This window comes from Schistocerca piceifrons, unplaced genomic scaffold (assembly GCF_021461385.2).
Source record: "Schistocerca piceifrons isolate TAMUIC-IGC-003096 unplaced genomic scaffold, iqSchPice1.1 HiC_scaffold_1520, whole genome shotgun sequence".
NCBI lineage: Eukaryota > Metazoa > Arthropoda > Insecta > Orthoptera > Acrididae > Schistocerca > Schistocerca piceifrons.
The window spans coordinates 1,992,057-2,017,401 of NW_025727370.1; positions in this window are offsets into that span (position 1 = coordinate 1,992,057).

Sequence of the window (25,345 nt, forward strand, 5' to 3'; positions counted from 1 at the left end):
AGATTCACTCTTCTTGTATTTAAGTCGGCATTATTCCATTTGTATTCAATCCCGATGCAATTTCTGTGTTTCATGGTCAATGTGAAGGTCCAAGGGATACAATAAACGTGCTCTGGTGCATCGGAATCTAATACTGGTCTCCCATGAGAGGCTCAAAGCACACACTCTTAGAAGATTCACTCTTCTTGTACTTATGGCGTCATTGTGCCTTTTTGTATTCAATCGCGATGGAATTCTGTGTTTCATGGTCAATGTGAAGGTCGAAGGGATACAGTAAACGTGCACAGGTGCATCGGAATCTAATACTGGTATCCCAGGAGCCGCTCAAACACAGACTCTGAAGAGTTTCACTCTTCTTGTACTTAAGTCGGTCTTGTCCCTATTGTATTCAATCCCGATGCAATATCAGTGTTTCATGGTTAATGTGAAGGACCAAGGGATACGGTAAACCTGCGCTGGTGCATCTGAAGATGATACTGGTCTCCCAAGAGCCGCTCAAAGCACAAACTCTTAGAAGATTCACTCTTCTTGTACGTAAGTCGGCATTGTGCCATATGTATTCAATCCCCACGCAATTTCTGTGTTTCATGGTCAATGTGAAGGGCCAAGGGATACAGTAAACCTGCACTGGTGCATCGGAATCTAATACTGGTCTCCCAGGAGCCGCTCAAACCACAAACTCTTAGAACATTCACTCTTCTTGTACTTAAGTCGGCAGTGTCCCTTTTGTACTCAATCCCGATGCAATTTCTGTGTTTCTTGGTCAATGTGGAGGTCAAAGGGGTACAGTAAACCTGCATTGGTGCAATGGAATCTAATGCTGGTCTCCTAGGAGCCGCTCAAAGCACAATCTCTTAGAAGATTCACTCTTCTTGTCCTTAAGTCGGCATTGTCCCATTTGTATTCAATCCCGATGCAATATCTGTGTTTCATGGACAATGTGAAGATCCAAGGGATACATTAAACGTGCACTGGTGGATCTGAATCTAATACCTGTATTCTAGGAGCCGTTCAAAGCACAAACTCTGAAGAGATTCATTCTTCTTGTACCTAAGTCGGCATTGTTCCTTTTGTACTCAATCCTGATGCAATATCTGTGTTTTATGGTCAATGTGAAGGTCCAAGGGATACAGTTAACCTGCACTGGTGCAACGGAATCTAATACTGGTCTCCCAGGAGCCGCTCAGAGCAGAAACTCTTAGAAGATTCGCTCTTCTTGTACTTAAGTCGGCATTGTGCCTTTTGTATTCAATCCCGATGCAATTTCTGTGTTTCATGGTCAATGTGATAGTCCAAGGGCCACAGTAAACTTGCACTGGTGCATCGGAATCTAATACTGGTCTCCCAGGAGCCGCTCAAAGCTCATACTGTGAGAAGATTCACTCTTCTTGTACATAAGTCGGCAATGTCCGATTTATATTCAATCCCGATGCAATTTCTGTGTTTCATGGTCAATGTGATGGTCCAAGCGATACAGTAAACCTGCACTGGTGCATCGGAATCTAATACTGGTATCCCAGGAGCCGCTGAAAACACAATCTCTGAAGAAATTCACTCTTCTTGTATTTAAGTCAGCATTGTCCCTTATGTATTCAATCCTGATGCAATATCAGTGTTTCATGTTCAATGTGTAGGGCCAAGGGATACAGTAAACGTGCACTGGTGCGTCGGAACCTAATACTAATCTCCCAGGAGCCGCTCAAAGCACAAACTCTTAGAAGATTCAGTCTTCTCGTACTTAAGTCGGCATTGTCTCTTTTGTATTCAATCCCGATGCATATTCTGTGTTACATGGTCAATGTGAAGTTCCAAGGGATACAGTAAACGTGCACTGGTGCATCGGAATCTAACACTTTTCTCCCAGGAGCCGCTCAAACCACAAACTCTTAGAAAATTCACTCTTCTTGTACTTAAGTCGGCATTGTCCCTTTTGTATTCAATCCCGGTGCAAGTTCTGTGTATCATGGTCAATGTGAAGGTCCAAGGGATAGAGTAAACCTGCACTGGTGTTACGGAATCTAATACTGGTCTCCCAGGAGCCGCTCAAAGCACATACTCTGAGAAGATTCACTCTTCTTGTACTTAAGTCGGCATTGTCCCATTTGTATTCAATCCCGATGCAATTTCTGTGTTTCATGGTCAATGCGAAGGTCGAAGGGATACAGTAAACCTGCACTGGTGCATCGGAATCTAATACTGGTATCCCAGGAGCCGCCCAATGCACAAACTCTGAAGAGATTCACTCTTCTTGTACTTAAGTCGGTATTGTCCCTATTGTATTCAATCCCGATGCAATATCTGTGTTTCATGGTCAATGTGAAGGACCAAGGCATACAGTAAACGTGCACTGGTGCATCGGAAACTAACACTTTTCTCCCAGGAGCCGCTCAAACCACAAACTCTTAGAAAATTCCCTCCTCTTGTACTTAAGTCGGCATTGTCTCTTTTGTATTCAATCCCGATGCAACTTCTGTGTTTCATGGTCAATGTGAAGGTCCAAGGGATACAGTAAACCTGCACTGGTGCAACGGAATCTAATACTGGTCTCTCAGGAGCTGCTCAGAGCAGAAACTCTTAGAAGATTCACTCTTCTGGTACTTAAGTCGGCATTGTGCCTTTTGTATTCAATCCCGATGCAATTTCTGTGTTTCATGGTCAATGTGAAGTTCCAACGGATACAGTAAATCTGCACTGGTTCACTGGAATCTAATAGTGGTCTCCCAAGAGACGCTCAAAGCACAAACTCTTAGAAGATTCCTTCTTCTTGTACTTGAGTCCGCATTGTGCCGTATGTAATCAATCCCGATGCGATTTCTGTGTTTCATGGTCAATGTGAAGGGCCAAGGGATACAGTAAACCTGCACTGGTGCATCGGAATCTAATACTGGTCTCCCAGGAGACGCTCAAACACAAACTCCTAGAAGATTCACTCCTCTTGTAATTAAGGCGGCATTGTCCCATTTGTATTCAATCAGGATGGAATTTCTGTGTTTCATGGTCAATGTGAAGGTCCAAGGGATACAGTGAACCTCCACTGGTGAAACGGAATCTATTACTGGTCTCCCAGGAGCCGCTGAAAGCACAAAATCTTCGAAGATTCACTCTTCTTGTACTTAAGTTGGCATTGTGCCATTAGGATTCAATCCCCATGCAATTTCTGTGTTTCATGGTCAATGTGAGGGTCGAAGGTATACAGTAATCCTGCACTGGTGCATTCGAATCTAATACTGGTCTCCCAGGGGCCGCTCAAAGCACAAACTCTTAGAAGATTCACTCTTCTTGTACTTAAGTCGGCAGTCCCTTTTGTATTCAATCCTGATACAATTTCTGTGTTTCATGGTCAATGTGAAGGTCCAGGCGATACAGTACACCTGCACTGGTGCATCGGAATCTAATACTGATATCCCAGGAGCCGCTGAAAGCACAATCTCTGAAGAAATTCACTCTTCTCGTATTTAAGTCAGCATTGTCCCTTATGTATTCAATCCTGATGCAATATCAGTGTTTCATGTTCAATGTGAAGGACCTAGGGATACAGTAAACGTGCACTGGTGCGTCGGAACCTAATACTAATCTCCCAGGAGCCGCTCAAAGCACAAACTCCTAGAAGATTCAGTCTTCTTGTACTTAAGTCGGCATTGTCTCTTTTGTATTCAATCCCGATGCATATTCTGTGTTACAAGGTCAATGTGAAGGTCCAAGGGATGCAGTAAACATGCACTGGTGCATCGGAATCTAACACTTTTCTCCCAGGAGCCGCTCAAACCACAAGCTCTTAGAAAATTCACTCTTCTTGTACTTAAGTCGGCATTGTCCCTTTTGTATTCAATCCCGATGCAAGTTCTGTGTATCATGGTCAATGTGAACGTCCAAGGGATACAGTAAACCTGCACTGGTGCAACGGAATCTAATACTGGTCTCCCAGGAGCCGCTCAAAACACATACTCTGAGAAGATTCACTCTTCTTGTTCTTATGTCGGCATTGTCCCATTTGTATTCAATCCCGATGCAATTTCTGTGTTTCATGGTCAATGTGAAGGACCAAGGGATACAGTAAACGTGCACTGGTGCATCGGAATCTAACACTTTTCTCCCAGGAGCCGCTCAAACCACAAACTCTTAGAAAATTCCCTCCTCTTGTACTTAAGTCGGCATTGTCTCTTTTGTATTCAATCCCAATGCAACTTCTGTGTTTCACGGTCAATGTGAAGGTCCAAGGGATACAGTAAACCTGCACTGGTGCAACGGAATCTAATACTGGTCTCTCAGGAGCTGCTCAGAGCAGAAACTCTTAGAAGATTCACTCTTCTGGTACTTAAGTCGGCATTGTGCCATTTGTATTCAATCCCGATGCAATTTCTGTGTTTCATGGTCAATGTGAAGGTCCAAGCGATACAGTAAACCTGCACTGGTGCATCGGAATCTAATACTGGTATCCCAGGAGCCGCTGAAAGCACAATCTCTGAAGAAATTCACTCTTCTTGTATTTAAGTCACCATTGTCCCTTATGTATTCAATCCTGATGCAATATCAGTGTTTCATGTTCAATGTGAAGGACCAAGGGATACAATAAACGTGCACTGGTGCGTCGGAACCTAATACTAATCTCCCAGGAGCCGCTCAAAACACAAACTCTTAGAAGATTCATTCTTCTTGTACTTAAGTCGGCATTGTCTCTTTTCTATTCAATCCCGATGCATATTCTGTGTTACATGGTCAATGTGAAGGTCCAAGGGATACAGTAATCGTGCACTGGTGCATCGGAATCTAACACTTTTCTCCCAGGAGCCGCTCAAACCACAAACTCTTAGAAAATTCACTCTTCTTGTACTTATGTCGGCATTGTCCCTTTTGTATTCAACCCCGATGCAAGTTCTGTGTATCATGGTCAATGTGAAGGTCCAAGGGATACAGTAAACCTGCACTGGTGCAACGGAATCTAATACTGGTCTCCCAGGAGCCGCTCAAAGCACATACTCTGAGAAGATTCACTCTTCTTATACTTAAGTCGGCATTGTCCCATTTGTATTCAATCCCGATGCAATTTCTGTGTTTCATGCTCAATGTGAAGGTCGAAGTGATACAGTAAACCTGCACTGGTGCATCGGAATCTAATACTGGTATCCCAGGAGCCGCTCAAAGCACAAACTCTGAAGAGATTCACTCTTCGTGTACTTAAGTCGGCATTGTCCCTATTGTATTCAATCCCGATGCAATATCTGTGTTTCATGGTCAATGTGAAGGACCAAGGGATACAGTAAACTTGCACTGGTGCATCGGAATGTAACACTTTTCTCCCAGGAGCCGCTCAAACCACAAACTCTTAGAAAATTCCCTCCTCTTGTACTTAAGTCGGCATTGTCTCTTTTGTATTCAATCCCGATGCAACTTCTGTGTTTCATGGTCAATGTGAAGGTCCACGGGATACAGTAAACCTGCACTGGTGCAACGGAATCTAATACTGGTCTCCCATGAGACGCTCAAAGCACAAATTCTTAGAAGATTCCCTCTTCTTGTACTTGAGTCGGCATTGTGCCGTATGTAATCATCCCGATGCAATTTCTGTGTTTCATGGTCAATGTGAAGTGCCAAGGGATACAGTAAACCTGCACTGGTGCATCGGAATCTAATACTGGTCTCCCAGGAGACGCTCAAACACAAACTCTTAGGAGATTCACTCTTCTTGTACTTAAGGCGGCATTGTCCCACTTGTATTCAATCAGGATGTAATTTCTGTGTTTCATGGTCAATGTGTAGGTCCAAGGGATATAGTGAACCGGCACTGGTGAAACGGAATCTATTACTGGTCTCCCAGGAGCCGCTCAAAGCACAAACTCTTAGAAGATTCACTCTTCTTGTTCTTAAGTCGGCATTGTGCATTTTGTATTCAATCCCGATGCAATTTCTCCGTTTCTTGGGCAATATGAATGCGCAAGGGATACAGTAAACCTGCACTGGTGCATCGGAATCTAATACTGGTCTCCCAAGAGCCGCTCAAAGAACAAACTCTTAGATGATTAACTCTTCTTGTACTTAAGTCGGGAGTCCCTTTTGTATTCAATCCCTATGAAATTACTGTGTTTCATGGTCAATGTGAAGGTCCAAGGGATACAGTAAACCTGCACTGGTGTATCGAAATCTATTACTGGTATGCCAGAGGCCGCTCAAACCACAAACTCTTAGAAAATTCACTCTTCTTGCACTTATGTCGGCATTTTCCCATTTGTATTCAATCCCAAAGCAACTTTTGTGTCTCATGGTCAATGTGAAGGTCCAAGGGATACAGTAAACGTGAACTTATGCAGCGGCATCTAATACTGGTCTCCCAGGAGCCGCTGAAAGCACAAAATTTTCGAAGATTCACTCTTCTTGTACTTAAGTTGGCATTGTGCCATTAGGGTTCAATCCCCATGCAATTTCTGTGTTTCATGGTCAATGTGAAGGCCCAAGCGATACAGTAAACCTGCACAGGTGAATCGTAATCTAATACTGGTCTCCCAGTAGCCGCTCAAAGCACAAATTCTTGCAAGATTCACTCTTCTTGTTCTTAAGTCGGCTTTGTCCCTTTTGTATTCAGTTCCGAAGCAATTACTGTGTTTCATGGTCAATGTGAAGGTCCAAGGGATACAGTAAACCTCCACTGGTGCACCGCAATCTAACTCTGGTCACCCTGGAGCCGCTCAAACCACAAATTCTTAGAAGATTCACTTTTCTTGTACTTAAGTCGGAGTTAAGCTTTTCGTATTCAGTCCCGATGCAAATTCTGTGTCGCATGGTCAATGTGAAGGTCCAAGGGATAAAGCAATACTGCACTGGTGCATCGGAATCTAATACTGGTCTCGCGGGAGCCGCTGAAGGCACAAACTCTTAGAAGATTCACTCTTCTTGTTCTTAAGTCGGCATTGTGCAATTTGTATTCAATCCCGATATAATTTCCATGTTTCATGGTTAATGTGAACGTCCAAGGGATACAGAAAACCTGCACTGGTGCATCGCAATCTAATACTGGTCTCCGAGAAGCCGCTCAAAGCACAAACTCTTAGAAGAATCAGTCTTCTTGTTCTTAAGTAGGCATTGTCCCATTTGTATTCTATCCCGATGCAATCTCTGTGCTTCATGGCCAATGTGAAGTTCCAAGGGATACAGTAAACCTGTACTGGTGCTTGGGAATCTAATACTGGTCTCCCATGAGCCGCTCAAAGCACAAACTCTTAGAAGATTCACTCTTCTTGTACTTAAGTCGGCATTGTGCATTTTGTATTCAATCCCGATGCAGTTTCTGCGTTTCTTGGGCAATATGAATGCCCAAGGGATACAGTAAACCTGCACTGGTGCATCGGAATCTAATACTGGTCTCCCAAGAGCCGCTCAAAAAACAAACTCTCAGATGATTAACTCTTCTTGTACTTAAGTCGGGAGTCCCTTTTGTATTCAATCCCGATGCAATTTCTCTGTTTCATGGTCAATGTGAAGGTCCAAGCATCGAGATCTAATACTGGTATGCCAGGAGCCGCTCAAACCACAAACTCTTAGAAAATTCACTCTTCTTGCACTTATGTCTGCATTGTCCCATTTGTATTCAATCCCAAAGCAACTTTTGTGTTTCATGGTCAATGTGAAGGACCAAGGGATACAGTAAACTTGAACTGGTGCAGCGGAATCTAATACTGGTCTCCCAGGAGCCGCTGAAACACAAAATCTTCGAAGATTCACTCTTCTTGTACTTAAGTTGGCATTGTGCCATTAGGATTCAATCCCCATGCAATTTCTGTGTTTCATGGTCAATGTGAGGGTCCAAGGTATACAGTAATCCTGCACTGGTGCATTCGAATCTAATACTGGTCTCCCAATAGCCGCTCAAAGCACAAACTCTTAGAAGATTTACTCTTCTTGTACTTAAGTCGGCAGTCCCTTTTGTATTCAATCCTGATACAATTTCTGAGTTTCATGGTCAATGTGAAGGTCCAAGCGATACAGTAAACCTGCACTGGTGCATCGGAATCTAATACTGGTATCCCAGGAGCCGCTGAAAGCACAATCTCTGAAGAAATTCACTCTTCTTGTATTTAAGTCACCATTGTCCCTTATGTATTCAATCCTGATGCAATATCAGTGTTTCATGTTCAATGTGAAGGACCAAGGGATACAATAAACGTGCACTGGTGCGTCGGAACCTAATACTAATCTCCCAGGAGCCGCTCAAAACACAAACTCTTAGAAGATTCATTCTTCTTGTACTTAAGTCGGCATTGTCTCTTTTCTATTCAATCTCGATGCATATTCTGTGTTACATGGTCAATGTGAAGGTCCAAGGGATACAGTAATCGTGCACTGGTGCATCGGAATCTAACACTTTTCTCCCAGGAGCCGCTCAAACCACAAACTCTTAGAAAATTCACTCTTCTTGTACTTATGTCGGCATTGTCCCTTTTGTATTCAACCCCGATGCAAGTTCTGTGTATCATGGTCAATGTGAAGGTCCAAGGGATACAGTAAACCTGCACTGGTGCAACGGAATCTAATACTGGTCTCCCAGGAGCCGCTCAAAGCACATACTCTGAGAAGATTCACTCTTCTTATACTTAAGTCGGCATTGTCCCATTTGTATTCAATCCCGATGCAATTTCTGTGTTTCATGGTCAATGTGAAGGTCGAAGTGATACAGTAAACCTGCACTGGTGCATCGGAATCTAATACTGGTATCCCAGGAGCCGCTCAAAGCACAAACTCTGAAGAGATTCACTCTTCGTGTACTTAAGTCGGCATTGTCCCTATTGTATTCAATCCCGATGCAATATCTGTGTTTCATGGTCAATGTGAAGGACCAAGGGATACAGTAAACGTGCACTGGTGCATCGGAATCTAACACTTTTCTCCCAGGAGCCGCTCAAACCACAAACTCTTAGAAAATTCCCTCCTCTTGTACTTAAGTCGGCATTGTCTCTTTTGTATTCAATCCCGATGCAACTTCTGTGTTTCATGGTCAATGTGAAGGTCCACGGGATACAGTAAACCTGCACTGGTGCAACGGAATCTAATACTGGTCTCCCATGAGACGCTCAAAGCACAAATTCTTAGAAGATTCCCTCTTCTTGTACTTGAGTCGGCATTGTGCCGTATGTAATCATCCCGATGCAATTTCTGTGTTTCATGGTCAATGTGAAGGGCCAAGGGATACAGTAAACCCTCACTGGTGCATCGGAATCTAATACTGGTCTCCCAGGAGACGCTCAAACACAAACTCTTAGGAGATTCACTCTTCTTGTACTTAAGGCGGCATTGTCCCACTTGTATTCAATCAGGATGTAATTTCTGTGTTTCATGGTCAATGTGTAGGTCCAAGGGATATAGTGAACCGGCACTGGTGAAACGGAATCTATTACTGGTCTCCCAGGAGCCGCTCAAAGCACAAACTCTTAGAAGATTCACTCTTCTTGTACTTAAGTCGGCATTGTGCATTTTGTATTCAATCCCGATGCAATTTCTCCGTTTCTTGGGCAATATGAATGCGCAAGGGATACAGTAAACCTGCACTGGTGCATCGGAATCTAATACTGGTCTCCCAAGAGCCGCTCAAAGAACAAACTCTTAGATGATTAACTCTTCTTGTACTTAAGTCGGGAGTCCCTTTTGTATTCAACCCCTATGAAATTACTGTGTTTCATGGTCAATGTGAAGGTCCAAGGGATACAGTAAACCTGCACTGGTGTATCGAAATCTATTACTGGTATGCCAGAGGCCGCTCAAACCACAAACTCTTAGAAAATTCACTCTTCTTGCACTTATGTCGGCATTTTCCCATTTGTATTCAATCCCAAAGCAACTTTTGTGTCTCATGGTCAATGTGAAGGTCCAAGGGATACAGTAAACGTGAACTTATGCAGCGGAATCTAATACTGGTCTCCCAGGAGCCGCTGAAAGCACAAAATTTTCGAAGATTCACTCTTCTTGTACTTAAGTTGGCATTGTGCCATTAGGGTTCAATCCCCATGCAATTTCTGTGTTTCATGGTCAATGTGAAGGCCCAAGCGATACAGTAAACCTGCACAGGTGAATCGTAATCTAATACTGGTCTCCCAGTAGCCGCTCAAAGCACAAATTCTTGCAAGATTCACTCTTCTTGTTCTTAAGTCGGCTTTGTCCCTTTTGTATTCAGTTCCGAAGCAATTACTGTGTTTCATGGTCAATGTGAAGGTCCAAGGGATACAGTAAACCTCCACTGGTGCACCGCAATCTAACTCTGGTCACCCTGGAGCCGCTCAAACCACAAACTCTTAGAAGATTCACTTTTCTTGTACATAAGTCGGAGTTAAGCCTTTCGTATTCAGTCCCGATGCAAATTCTGTGTCGCATGGTCAATGTGAAGGTCCAAGGGATAAAGCAATACTGCACTGGTGCATCGGAATCTAATACTGGTCTCGCGGGAGCCGCTGAAGGCACAAACTCTTAGAAGATTCACTCTTCTTGTTCTTAAGTCGGCATTGTGCAATTTGTATTCAATCCCGATATAATTTCCATGTTTCATGGTTAATGTGAACGTCCAAGGGATACAGAAAACCTGCACTGGTGCATCGCAATCTAATACTGGTCTCCGAGAAGCCGCTCAAAGCACAAACTCTTAGAAGAATCAGTCTTCTTGTTCTTAAGTAGGCATTGTCCCATTTGTATTCTATCCCGATGCAATCTCTGTGCTTCATGGCCAATGTGAAGTTCCAAGGGATACAGTAAACCTGTACTGGTGCTTGGGAATCTAATACTGGTCTCCCATGAGCCGCTCAAAACACAAACTCTTAGAAGATTCACTCTTCTTGTACATAAGTCGGCATTGTGCATTTTGTATTCAATCCCGATGCAAGTTCTGCGTTTCATGGTCAATGTGAAGGTCCAAGGGATACATTAAACGTGCACTGGTGCATCGGAATCTAATACTGGTCTCGCAGGAGCCGCTCAAACACAAACTCTTGGATGATTAACACATGTTGTACTTAAGTCGGCAGTCCCTTTTGTATTCAATCCCGATGCAGTTTCTGTGTTTGGAGGTCCATGTGAAGGTCCAGCGGTTACACTAAACCAGCACAGGTGCATCGGAATCTAATACTGGTCTCCCAGGAGCCGCTCAATGCACATACTCTGAGAAGATTCACTCTTCTTGTATTTAAGTCGGCATTGCCCATTTATATTCAATCCCGATGTAATTTCTGTGTTTCATGGTCATGTGAAGGTCCACGGGATACAGATAATGAGCACTGGTGCATCGGAATCTAATACAGGTCTCCCAAGAGCCGCTCCAAGCACAAACTCTGCGATGACGAACTCTTCTTGTATTTAAATCGGCAGTCATTTTGTATTCAATCCCGATGCAATTTCTGTGTTTCATGATCAATGTGAAGGTCCAAGGGATACAGGAAACCTGCTCTGGTGCAACAGAATCTAATACTGGTATCCCAGGAGCCGCTCAAAGCACAAACTCTGAAGGGATTCATTCTTCTTGTACTTAAGTCGGCATATTCCCTTTTGTATTCAATCCCGATGCAATATCTGTGTTTCATGGTCAATGTGAAGGACCAAGGGATACAGTAAACCTGCACTGGTGCGTCGGTACCTAATACTGGTCTCCCAGTAGCCGCTCAAAGCACAAACTCTTAGAAGATTCAGTCTTCCTGTACTTAAGTCGCCATTGTCTCGTTTGTATTCAATCCCGATGCAATTTCTGTGTTTCATGGTCAATGGAAATGTCCAAGGGATACACTAAACAAGCACAGGTGCATCGGAATCTAATACTGCTCTCCCAGGAGCCGCTCAATGCACAAATTCTTGGAAGGTTCACTCCTCTTGTACATAATTCGGCATTGTTCCATTTGTATTCAATCCCGATGCAATTTCTGTGTTTCATGGACAATGTGAAGGTCCAAGGGATACAGTAAACGTGCACTGGTGCATCGGAATCTAATACTGGTCTCCCAGGAGACGCTCAAAGCACAAATTCTTAGAAGATTCACTCTTTTTGTACTTAAGACGGCATTGTGCCTTTTGAATTCAATCGCGATGGAATTTCTGTGTTTCATGGTCAATCTGAAGGTCGAAGGGATACAGTAAACCTGCATTGGTGCATCAGAATCTAATACTCGTATGCCAGGAGCCGCTCAATACACAGACTCTGAAGAGATTCACTCTTCTTGTACTTAAGTTGGCATTGTGCGTTTAGTATTCAATCCCAATGCAATTTCTGTGTTTCATGGTCAATGTGAAGGTTCAAGCGATACAGTAAACCTGCACTGGTGCATCGTAATCTAATACTGGCCTCTGAGAAGCAGCTCAAAGCACAAACTCTTAGAAGATTCACTCTTCTTGTATTCAATTTGGCATTGTACCATTTATATTCAATCCCGATGCAATTTCAGCGTTTCATGGTCAATGTGAAGGTCCAAGGGATATAGCAAACCTGCACCGGTGCATCGGAATCTAATACTGGTATCCAGAGAGCCGCTCCAAGCACAAACTCCTCGATGATTAACTCTTCTTGTACTTAAGTCGGCAGTCACTTTTGTATTCAATCCCGATGTAATTTCTGTGTTTCATGATCAATGTGAAGGTCCAAGGGATACAGTAAACCAGCACTGGTGCATCGGAATCTAAAACTGGTATCCCAGGAGCCGCTTAAAACACAGACTCCGAAGAGAATCATTCTTCTTGTATTTAAGTCGGCATATTCCCATTTGTATTCAGTCCCGATGCAATATCTGTGTTTCATGGTCATTGTGAAGGACCAAGGGATACAGTAAACCTGCACTGGTGCGTCGGAATCTAATACTGGTCTCCCAGGAGCCGCTCAAACACAATCTCTTGGAAGATTCAGTCTTCCTGTACTTAAGTCGCCATTGTCTCTTTTGTATACAATCCCGATGCAATTTCTGTGTTTCATGGTCAATGGGAAGGTCCAAGGGATACAGTAAACCTGCACTGGTGCACCGTAATCTGACACTTTTCTCCCAGGAGCCGCTCAAACCACAAACTCTTAGAAAATTCACTCTTCTTATACTTAAGTCGGCATTGTCCCTTTTGTATTCAATCCCAATGCAATTTCTGTGTTTCATGGTCAATGTGAAGGTCCAAATGCTACAGCAAACCTGCACTTGTGCATCTGAATATAATACTGGTCTCCCAGGAGACGCTGAAAGCACAAACTCTTAGAAGATTCACTCTTCTTGTACTTAAGACGGCTTTGTGCCTTTTGAATTCAATCGCGATGGAATTTCTGCGTTTCATGGTCAATGTGAAGGTCCAAATGATACAGTCAACCAGCAGTGGTGCATCGGAATCTAATACTAGTCTCCCAGGAGCCGCTCAAATCACAAACCCTTCGGAGATTCACCCTTCTTTTACATATGTCGTTATTGTGCATTTTGTATTCAATACCGATGCAATATCTATGTGTCATGCTCAATGAGAATGTCCAAGGGATACAGTAAACGTGCACTGGTTCACCGGAATCTAATACTGCTCTCCCATGAGCCGCTCAAACCAAAAATTCTTAGATGATTCACTCTTCTTGTATTTAAGTCGCCATTGTGCCTTTTGTATTCAATCCCGATGCGATGTCTTTGTTTCGTGGTCAATGTGTAGGTTCAAGGGATATAGTAAACCTGCACTGGTGCATCGGAATCTAAAACTGGCCACTCAGGAGCCGCTCACACGACAAACTTTTAGAAAATTCACCTTCTTGTACTTAAGTCGGCATTGTCTTCTTTGTATTCAATCCCGTTGCAATAACTGCGTTTCATGGCCAATTTGAAGGTGCAAGGAATACAGTAATCCTGCACTGGTGCATCGGGATCTAATACTCGTCTCCCAGGAGCCGCTGAAGTCACAAACTCTTACAAGATTCACTCTTCTTGTACATAAGTCGGCATTGTGCATTTTGTATTCAATCCCGATGCAATTTCTGTGTTTCATAGTTAATGTGAAGGCCCAAATGATACAGTCAACCTGCACTGGTGCATCAGAGTCTAATACTGGTCTCCCAGGAGCCGCTCAAATCACAAACCCTTCGAAGATTCACTCTTCTTTTACATAAGTCGGCATTGTGCATTTTGTATTCAATCCCGATGCAATTTCTGTGTTTAATGGTGAATCTGAAGGTCAAAGGGATACTGTAAACGTGCTCTGGTGCATCGGAATCTAATACCGGTCTCCCAGGAGACGCTAACACCACGAACTCTTAGAAGATTCACTCTTCTTGTATTTAAGTCGTCTTTGTGCCTTTTGTATTCAATCCCGATGCGATTTCTGTGTTTCATGGTCAATGTGAAGGTGCAAGGGATACAGTAAACCTGCACTGGTTCATCGAAATCTTACACTGGTCTCCCATGAGCCGCTCAAACCACAAACTCTTAGAAGATGAACTCTTCTTGTACTCAAATCGGCATTGTGCCTTTTGTATTCAATCCCGATGCGATGTCTGTGTTTCATGGTCAATGTGAAGGTCCAAGGGATATAGTAAACCTGCACTGGTGTATCGGAATAAAATACTGGTCTCCCAGGAGCCGCTCAAAGCACAAAATCTTTGAAGATTCACTCTTCATGTACTTAAGTCGGCATTGTCCCTTTTGTATTCAGCCCCAATTCAATTTCTGTGTTTCATGGTGAATGTGCACTTCCAAGGGTTACAGTAAACCTGCACTGGTGCATCGGAATCTAATACTGGTCTGCCAGGAGCCGCTCCAACCACAAACTCTTAGAAGATGAACTCTTCTTTTACTCAAATCGGCATTGTGCCTTTTGTATTCAATCCCGATGCGATATCTGTGTTTCATGGTCAATGTGAAGGTCCAAGGGATACAGTAAACCTGCACTGGTGCATCGGAATATAATACTGGTCTCCCAGGAGCCGCTGAAAGCACAAACTTCTAGAGGATTCATTCTTCTTGTACTTTAGTCGGCATTGTCCATTTTATATTCAATCCAGATGCAATTTCTGTGCTTCATGGTCAATGTGAAGGTCCAAGCGATACAGTAAACCTGCACTGGTGCATCGGAATATAAAATTGGTATCTTAGGAGCCGCTCAAACCACAAACTCTTAGAAAATTCACCGTATTGTACTTAAGTCGGCAATATGCCTTTTGTATTCAATCCCGATCCAATTTCTGTGATTCATGCTCAATGTGAAGGTCCAAGGGATACAGTAATCCGGCACTGGTGCATCGGAATCTAATACTGGACTCCCAGGAGCCGCTCAAAGCACAAACTCTTAGAAGATTCACTCTTCTTGTACTTAAGCCGGTATTGTGCATTTTGTATTCAATCCCGGTGCCATTTCTATGTTTCATGGTCAACGAGAATGTCCAAGGGATACAGTAAACCTGCACTGGTTCATCGGAATCTAATACTGGTCTCCCATGAGCCGCTAACACCACGAACTCTTAGAAGATTCACTCTTCTTGTATTTAAGTCGTCTTTGTGCCTTTTGTATTCAATCCCGATGCGATTTCTGTGTTTCATGGTCAATGTGAAGGTGCAAGGGATACAGTAAACCTGCACTGGTTCATCGAAATCTTACACTGGTCTCCCATGAGCCGCTCAAACCACAAACTCTTAGAAGATTCACCCTTCTTGTATTTAAGTCGCTATTGTGCCTTTTGTATTCAATCCCGATGCGATGTCTGTGTTTCATGGTCAATGTGAAGGTCCAAGGGATATAGTAAACCTGCACTGGTACATCGGAATCTAAAACTAGTCTCTCAGGAGCCGCTTAAACCACAAACTCTTAAAAAATTCTCCTTCTTGTACTTAAGTGGGCATTGTCCTTTTGTATTCAATCCCGATGCAATTTCTGTGTTTAATGGTCAATGTGAAGGCCAAAGGGATACAGTAAACGTGCTCTGGTGCTTCGGATTCTAATTCAGGTCTCCCAGGAGACGCGCAAAGCACATACTCTTCGAAGATTTACATTACTTGTGCTTAAGTTGGTATTGTGAGTTTTGTATTCTATCCCGATGCAATTTCTGTGTTTCATGGTCAATGTGAAGGTCCAAGGGTTACAGTAAACCTGCACTGGTGCATCGGAATCTAATACTGGTGTGCGAGGAGCCGCTCCAACCACAAACTCTTAGAAGATTAACTCTTCTTGTACTTAAATCGGCATTGTGCCTATTGTATTCAATCCCGATGCGATTTCTGTGTTTCATGGTCAATGTGAAGGTCCAAGGGATACAGTAAACCTGCACTGGTGCATCGGAATGTAATACTGGTCTCCCATGAGAAGCTCAAACCGCAAACTCTTAGAAGGTTCACTCTTCTTGTACTTAAGTCGGCATTGTCCCTTTTGTATTCAATCCCGATGCAATTTCTGTGTTTCATGCTCAATGTGATGGTCCAATTGATACAGTAAACCTGCACTGGTGTATCGGAATCTAATACTGGTCTCACAGGAACCGCTAAAAGCACAAACTGCTAGAGGATTCATTCTTCTTGTACTTAATTCGGCATTGTCCCTTTTGTATTCAATCCCGATGCAATTTCTGTGTTTCATGGTCAATGTGAAGGTCCAAGGCATACAGTAAACCTAATACTGGTTTCTCAGGAGCCACTCAAACCACAAACTCTTAGAAAATTCACCTTCTTGTACTTATGTCGGCATTGTCCCTTTAGTATTCAATTCCGATGCAAGTTCTGTGTCTCATGGTCAATGTGAAGGTCAAAGGGATACAGAAAACGTGCACTGGTGCCTCGGAATGTAATACAGGTCTCCGAGGAGACGCTCAAAGCACAAACTCTTCGACGATTCACACTTTTTGTGCTTAAATTGGCATTGTGAGTTTTGTATTCAATCCCGATGCAATTTCTGTGTTTCATGGTCAATGTGAAGTTCCAAGGGATACAGTAAACCTGCACTGGTGCATCGGAATCTAATAGTGGTCTCCCAGGAGACGCTGAAAGCTCAAACTCTTGGAAGATTCACTCTTCTGGTACTTAAGAGCGGCATTGGGCCTTTTGTATTCAATCGCGATGGAATTTCAGTGTTTCATGGTCAATGTGAAGGTCGATGGGATACAGTAAACTTGCACTGGTGCATTGGAATCTAATACTGGTATCCCAGGAGCCGCTCAAAGCACAAACTCTGAAGATATTCACTCTTCTTATACTTAAGTCGGCATTGTCCCTATTGTATTCAATCCCGATGCAATATCTGTGTTTCATGGTCAATGTGAAGGACCAAGGGATACAGTAAACCTGCACTGGTGTATCGGAATCTAATACTGGTTTCCCAGGAGCCGCTCAAAGGACAAACTCTTAGAAGATTTACTCTTCTTGTACTTAGGTTGGCATAGTCTCTTATGTATTCAATCCCGATGTAATTTCTGTGTTTCATGGTCAATGTGAAGGTTCAAGGGATACAGTTAAACAGCACTGGTGCATCGGAATCTAATACTGGTCTCCCAGGAGCCGCTCAAAGCACAAACTCTCAGAAGATTCACCCTTCTTGTACTTAAGTCGGCATTGTCCCTTTGTATTCAATCCCGATGCAAGTTCTTTGTATCATGCTCAATGTGAAGGTCCAAGGGATACAGTAGACCTGCACTGGTGCATCGGAATCTAATACTGGTCTCCCAGGAGCCGCTCAAACCACAAACACTTAGAAAATTCAGTCTTCTTGTACTTAAGTCGGCATTGTCCCACTTGTATTCAATCCCGATGTAATTTCTGTGTTTCATGGTCAATGTAAAGGTCCAAGGGATACAGTAAACCTCCACTGGTGAAACGGAATCTAATACTTATCCCCAGGAGCCGCTCAAAGCACAAACTCTTAGAAGATTCACTCTTCCTGTACTTAAGTCGGCATTCTGCATTTTGTATTCAATCCCGATGCAATTTCTGCGATTCATGGGAAATGTGAAGGTCCAAGGGATACAGTAAACCTGCACTGGTGCATCGGAATCTAATACTGGTCTCCCAAGAGCCGCTCAAAACCCAAACTCTTAGATGATTAACTATTCTTGTACTTAAGTCGGCAGTCCCTTTTGTATTCAATCCCGATGCAATATCTGTGTTTCATGTTCAATGTGGAGGTCCAAGGGATACCGTAAACCTGCACTGGTGCATCGGAACCTAATACTGGTCTCCCAGGAGCCGCTCAAAGCACAAAATCTTATAAGATTCATCCTTCTTGTACTTAACATGGCATTGTCCCTTTTGTGTTCAATCCCGATGCAATTTCTGCGTTTCATGGCCAATGTGAAGGTCCAAGGGATACAATAAACCTGCACTAGTGCAACGGAATCTAATACTGGTCTCGCAAGAGCCGCTAAAACACAAACTCTTAGAAGATTCACACTTCTTGTACTTAAGTCAGCATTGTGCCATATGTATTTAATCCCCACGCAACTTCTGTGTTTCATGGTCTATGTGAAGAGCCAAGTGATACAGTAAACCTGCACTGGTGCATCAGAATCTAATACTGGTGCCCCATGAGCCGCTCAAAGCACAAAATCTTATAAGACTCACTCCTCTTGTTCTTACGTCGGCATTGTCCCTTTTGTATTCAATCCCTATGCGATTTCTGTGTTTCATGGTCAATGTGAAGGACCAAGGGATACAGTAAACTTGCACTGGTGCATCGGAATCTAATACTAGTTTCCCTGGAGCCGCTCAAAGCACAAACTCTTAGAAGATTCAGTCTTCATGTACTAAAGTCGGCATTGTCTCTTTAGTAATCAGTCCCGATGCATATTCAGAATTTAATGGTCAATGTGAAGGTCCAAGGGATACCGTTAACCAGCACTGGTGCATCGGAATCTAATACTGGTTTACCAGGAGCCGCTCAAAACGCAAACTCGGAAGAGAGTCACTCTTCTTGTACTGAAGTCGGCATTGTGCCATATGTATTTAATCCCCACGCATCTTCTGTGTTTCATGGTCAATGTGAAGGGCCAAGTGATACAGTAAACCTGCACTGGTGCATCAGAATCTAATGCTGGTCTCCCATGAGCCGCTCAAAGCACGAAATCTTAGAAGACTCACTCCTCTTGTTCTTATGTCGGCATTGTCCCTTTTGTATTCAATCCCGATGCATTTTCTGTGTTTCACGGCCAATGTGAAGGTCCAAGGGATGCAGTACACTTGCACTGGTGCATCGGAATGTAACACTTTTTTCCTAGGAGTCGCTCAAAACACAAACTCTTTGAAAATTCACGCTTCTTATACTTAAGTCGGCATTGTCCCTTTTGTATTCTATCCCGATGCAAGTTCTGTGTATCATGGTCAATGTGAAGGTCCAAGGGATACAGTAAACCTGCACTGGTGCATCGGAATCTAATACTGGTCTCCCAGGAGCCGCTCAAACCACAAACTCTTAGAAAATTCAGTCTTCTTGTACTTAAGTCGGCATTGTCCGCCTTGTATTCAATCCCGATGCAATTTCTGTGTTTCATGGTCAATGTAAAGGTCCAAGGGACACAGTAAACCTCCACTGGTGAAACATAATGTAATACTTGTCTCCCAGGAACCGCTCAAAGCACAAACTCTTAGAAGATTCACTCTTCTTGTACTTAAGTCGGCATTGTGCATTTTGTATTCAATCCCGATGCAATTTTTGCGAGCCATGGGCAATGTGAAGGTGCAAGGGATACAGTAAACCTGCACTGGTGCAACGGAATCTAATACTGGTCTCCCAAGAGCCGCTCAAAACACAAACTCGTAGATGATTAACTCTTCTTGTACTTAAGTCACCAGTCCCTTTTGTATTCAATCCCGATGCAATGTCTGTGTCTCATGTTCAATGTAAAGGTCGAAAGGATACAGTAAACCTGCACTGGAGCATCTGAACCTAATACTGGTCTCCCAGGAGCCGCTCAAAGCACAAACACTTAGAAGATTCAGTCTTCTTGTACTTAAGTCGGCATTGTCTCTTTTGTAATCAATCCCGATGCATATTCTGTATTTCATGGTCAATGTGAAGGTCCAAGGGATACCGGTAACCAGCACTGGTGCATCGGAATCTAATACTGGTCTCCCAGGAGCCGCTCAAAACACAAACTCGGCAGAGATTCACTCTTCTTGTACTTAAGTCGGCATTGTCCCTATAGTATTCAATCCCGATGCAATAACTGTGTTTCATGTTCAATGTGAAAGACCAAGGGATACAGTGAACTTGTTCTGGTGCGTCAGAACCTAATACTGGGCTCCCAGGAGCCGAACAAAAGACAAACTCTTAGAGGATTCAGCCTTCTTGTACTTAAGTCGGCACTGTCTCTTTTGTATTCAATACCGATGCATATTCTGTGTTTCATGGTCAATTTGTAGGTCCAAATGATACAGTCAACCTGCAATGGTGCATCGGAATCTAATACTAGTCTCCCAGGAGACGCTCAAAGCACAAGCTCTTAGAAGATTCACTCTTCTGGTACTTAAGTCGGCACTGTGCATTTTGTATTCAATCCTGATGCAATATCTGTGTTTCACAGGCAATGTGAAGGTCCAAATGATACAGTCAACCTGCACTGGTGCATCGGAATCTAATACTGGTCCCCCAGGAGCCGCTCAAATCACAAACTCTTAGAAGAATCACTCTTCTTGTAGTTAGGTCGTTATTGTGCATTTTGTATTCAATCCCGATGGAATTTCTATGTTTCATGGTCAATGAGAATGTCCAAGGGATACACTAAACGTTCACTCGTGCATCGGAATCTAATACAGGTCTACCATGAGAAGCTCAAACCACAAACTCTCAGAAGGTTCACTCTTCATGTACTTAAGTAGGCATTGTGCCTTTTCTATTCAATCCCGATGCGATTTCTGTGTTTCATGGTCAATTTGAAGGTCCAAGGGATACAGTAATCGTGCACTGGTGCATCGGAATCTTATACTGGTCTCCCAGCAGCCGCTGAAGGCACAAACTCTAAAAGATTCACTCTTCTTGTACTTAAGTCGGCACTGTGCATATTGTATTCAATCGCGATGCAATTTCTGTGTGTCATAGTCAATGTGAAGGTCCAAATGATACAGTCAACCTGCACTGGTGCATTGGAATCTAATACTGGTCTCCCAGCAGCCGCTCAAATCACAAACTCTTAGAAGAATCACTCTTCTTGTAGTTAAGTCGGTATTGTGCATTTTGTATTCAATCCCGATGTAATTTCTATGCTTCATTTTCAATGAGAATGTCCAAGGGATACAGTAAACGTTCACTGGTGCAATGGAAACTAATACTGGTCTCCCATGAGAAGCTCAAACCGCAAACTCTTAGAAGGTTCACTCTTCTTGTACTTAAGTCGGCATTGTCCCTTTTGTATTCAATCCCGATGCAATTTCTGTGTTTCATGCTCAATGTGATGGTCCAATTGATACAGTAAACCTGCACTGGTGAATCGGAATCTGATACTGGTCTCCCTGGAGCCATTCAAAGTACAAACACTTAGAAGATTCACTCTTCTTGTACTTAAGTTGGCATTGTGCCTTGTGTATTCTATCCCAATGCAATATCTGTTTTTCATGGTCAATGTGAGGGTACAAGGGATACAGTAAACGTGAACCGGTGCATCGGAATCTAATACTGGTCTCCGAGGAGACGCTCAAAGCACAAACTCTTCGAAGATTCACACTTTTTGTGCTTAAATTGGCATTGTGAGTTTTGTATTCAATCCCGATGCAATTTCTGTGATTCATGGTCAATGTGAAGTTCCAAGGGATACAGTAAACCTGCACTGGTGCATCGGTTTCTAATACGTGTCTGCCAGGAGCCGCTCAAACCGCAAACTCTCAGAAGATTCACTCTTCATGTACTTAAGTCGGTATTGTGCCTTTTGTATTCAATCCCGATGCAATTTCCGTGTTTGATAGTCAATGTGAAGATTCAAATGATACAGTCAACCTGCACTGGTGCATCGCAATGTAATACTGGTCTCTCAGGAGCCGCTGAAAGCACAAACACCTAGAGGATTCATTCTTCATGTACTGAAGTAGGCATTGTCCCTTTTGTATTCAATCCCGATGCAATTTCTGTGTTTCATGGTCAATATGAAGGTTCAAGGGATACAGTAAACCTGAACTGGTTCATCGGAATCTAATACTGGTCTCCCATCAGCCGCTCAAACCACAAAATCTTAGAAGATTAACTCTTCTTGTACTTAAGTCGGCATTGTGCCTTTTCTATTCAATCCCGATGCGACTTCTGTGTTTCATGGTCAATGTGAAGTTCCAAATGTTACAGTCAACCTGCACTGGAGCATCGGAAATTAATACTGGCCTCCCAGGAGCCGCTCAAAACACAAACTCTTAGAAGATCTCTCTTCTTGTAGTTAAGTCGGTATTGTGCATTTTGTATTCAATCCCGATGCAATTTCTGTGTTTCATGGTCAATGTGAAGGTCCAAGGCATATAGTAAACCTGCATAGGTGCAATGGAATCTAATGCTGGTCTTCCAGGAGCCGCTCAAAACACAAACCCATAGGAGATTCACTCTTCTTGTACTTAAGTCGGAATTGTCCCTTTTTGTATTCAATCCCGATGCATATTTCTGTGTTTCATGGTCAATGTGAAGGTCCAAGGGATACAGTAATCCTGCACAGGTGCAACGGAATCTCATACTGGACACCCAGGAGCCGCTCAAAGCTACAACTCTTAGAAGATTCTCTCTTCTTGTACTTAAGTCGGCATTGCCCCTTATGTATTCCATCCCGATGCAATTTCTGTGTTTCATGGTCAATATGAAGCTCCACGGGATACAGTGAACCTGCACTGGTGCATCGGAATCTAATACTGGTCTCACAGAAGCCTCTCAAAGCACAAACCCTTAGAAGATTCACTCCTCTTGTACTTAAGTCGGCATTTCCCTATTGTATTCAATCCCGATGCAATTTCTGTGTTTCATGGTCAATGTGAAGGTCAAAGGGATACAGTAAACGTGCACTGGTGCATCGGAATCTAATACAGGTCATCCAGGAGAAGCTCAAATCACAAACTATTCGTTGATTCACACCTCGTGTGCTTTTGTTGGCATTGTGAGTTTTGTATTCAATCTCGATGCTATTTCTGTGTTTCATGGTCAATGTGAAGGTGCAGGGGATACAGTAAAGCTGCGCTGGTGCATCGGAATCTAGCACTGCTCAGCCAGGAGCCGCTCATACCACAAACTGTTAGAAGGTTCACTCTTCTTGTACTTAACTCGGCATTCTTCTTTTGTATTCAATCCCGATGCAATTGCTATGTTTCATATTCAATGTGAAGGTCCAAATGACACAGTCAACCTGCACTGGTGCATCGGAATATAATACTGGTCTCCCATTAGCCGCTCAAAGACAAACTCTGAGAAGACTCACTCTTCTTGTTCTTACGTCGGCTTTGTCCCTTTTGTATTCAATCACGATGCGATTTCTGTGTTTCTTGGTCAATGTGAAGGTCAAAAGGATACAGTAAACCAGCACTGGTGCATCGGAATCTAATACTGGACACCCAGGAGCCGCTCAAAGCTCAAATTCTTAGAAGATTCACTCTTCTTGTACCTAAGTCGGCATTGTCCCTTATGAATTTCTTCCCGATGCAATTTCTGTGTTTCATGGTCAATGTGAAGGTCCAAGGGATACAGAAAGCCTGCACTGGTGCATCGGAATCTAACACGGACTCCGAGGAGCTGCTCAAAGGACAAAGTCATATAAATTTCACTCTTCTTGAACTTAAGTAGGCGTTGTGTATTTTGTATTCAATCCCGATGCAATTTCTGTGTTTCATGGTCAATGTGAAGGTCCAAGGGATACAGTAAACCTGAACTGGTTCATCGGAATCTAATACTGGTCTCCCATGAGCCGCTCAAACCACAAACACTTAGAAGATTCACTCTTCTTGTACTTAAGTCGGCATTGTGCATTTTCTATTCAATCCCGATGCGATTTCTATGTTTCATGGTCAATATGAAGGTCCAAATGTTACAGTCAACCTGCACTGGAGCATCGGAAATTAATACTGGTCTCCCAGGGGCCACTCAAAGCACAAACCCTTAGAAGATTCACTCATCTTCTACTTAAGTGGGCATTGTGCCTTTTGTATTCAAATCCCCGATGCATGTTCTGTGTTTCATGGTCAATGTGAAGGTCGAAGGGATACAGTAACTCGGCACTGGTGCATCGGAATCCAATACTGGTCTCCCAGGAGCCACTGAAAATACAAACTCCTAGAAGATTCATTCTTCTTGTACTTAAGTCGGCATTGTCCATTTTTTTATTCAATACCGATGCAATATCTGTGGTTCATGGTCAATGTGAAGGTCCAAATCATACAGTCAACCTGCACTGGTGCATCCGAATGTAATACTGGCCTCCCAGGAGCCGCTCAAAGCACAAACTCTTAGATGATCACTCTTCTTGTACTTAAGTCGGCATTGTGCCTTTTCTATTCAATCCTGATGCGAATTATGTGTTTCATGGTCAATGTGAAGGTACAAGGGATACAGTAAACCTGCACTGGTGAATCGGAATCTAATACTGGTCTCCCTGGAGCCGTTCAAAGTACAAACACTTAGAAGATTCACTCTTCTTGTACTTAAGTTGGGATTGTTCCTTTTGTATTCTATCCCAATGCAATACCTGTTTCTCATGGTCAATGTGAGGGTAGAAGGGATACAGTAAACGTGAACCGGTGCATCGGAATCTAATACTGGTCTCACAGGAACCGCTAAAAGCACAAACTCCTAGAGGATTCATTCTTCTTGTACTTAATTCGGCATTGTCCCTTTTGTATTCAATCCCGATGCAATTTCTGTGTTTCATGGTCAATATGAATGTCCAAGGGATACAGTAAACCTAATACTGGTTTCTCATGAGTCACTCAAACCACAAACTTATAGAGAATTCACCTTCTTGTACTTAAGTCGGCATTGTCCCTTTAGTATTCAATTCCGATGCAATTACTGTGTCTCATGGTCAATGTGAAAGTCAAAGGGATACAGAAAACGTGCACTGGTGCATCGGAATCTAATACAGGTCTCCGAGGAGACGCTCAAAGCACAAACTCTTCAAAGATTCACAATTTTTGTGCTTCAATTGGCATTGTGAGTTTTGTATTCAATCCCGATGCAATTTCTGTGTTTCATGGCCAATGAGAAGGTCCAGGGGATACGGTAAACTTGAACTGGTTCATCGGAATCTAATACTGGGACCCATGAGCCGCTCAAACCACAAACTCTTAGTAGATTCACTTTTCTTGTACTTAAGTCGGCATTGTGCCTTTTCTATTCAATCCCGATGCGATTTCTGTGTTTCATGGTCAATGTGAAGGTACAAGGGATACAGTAAACCTGCAACGGTGCATCCGAATCAAATACTGGTCTCCCAGGAGCCGCTGAAGGCACAAACTCT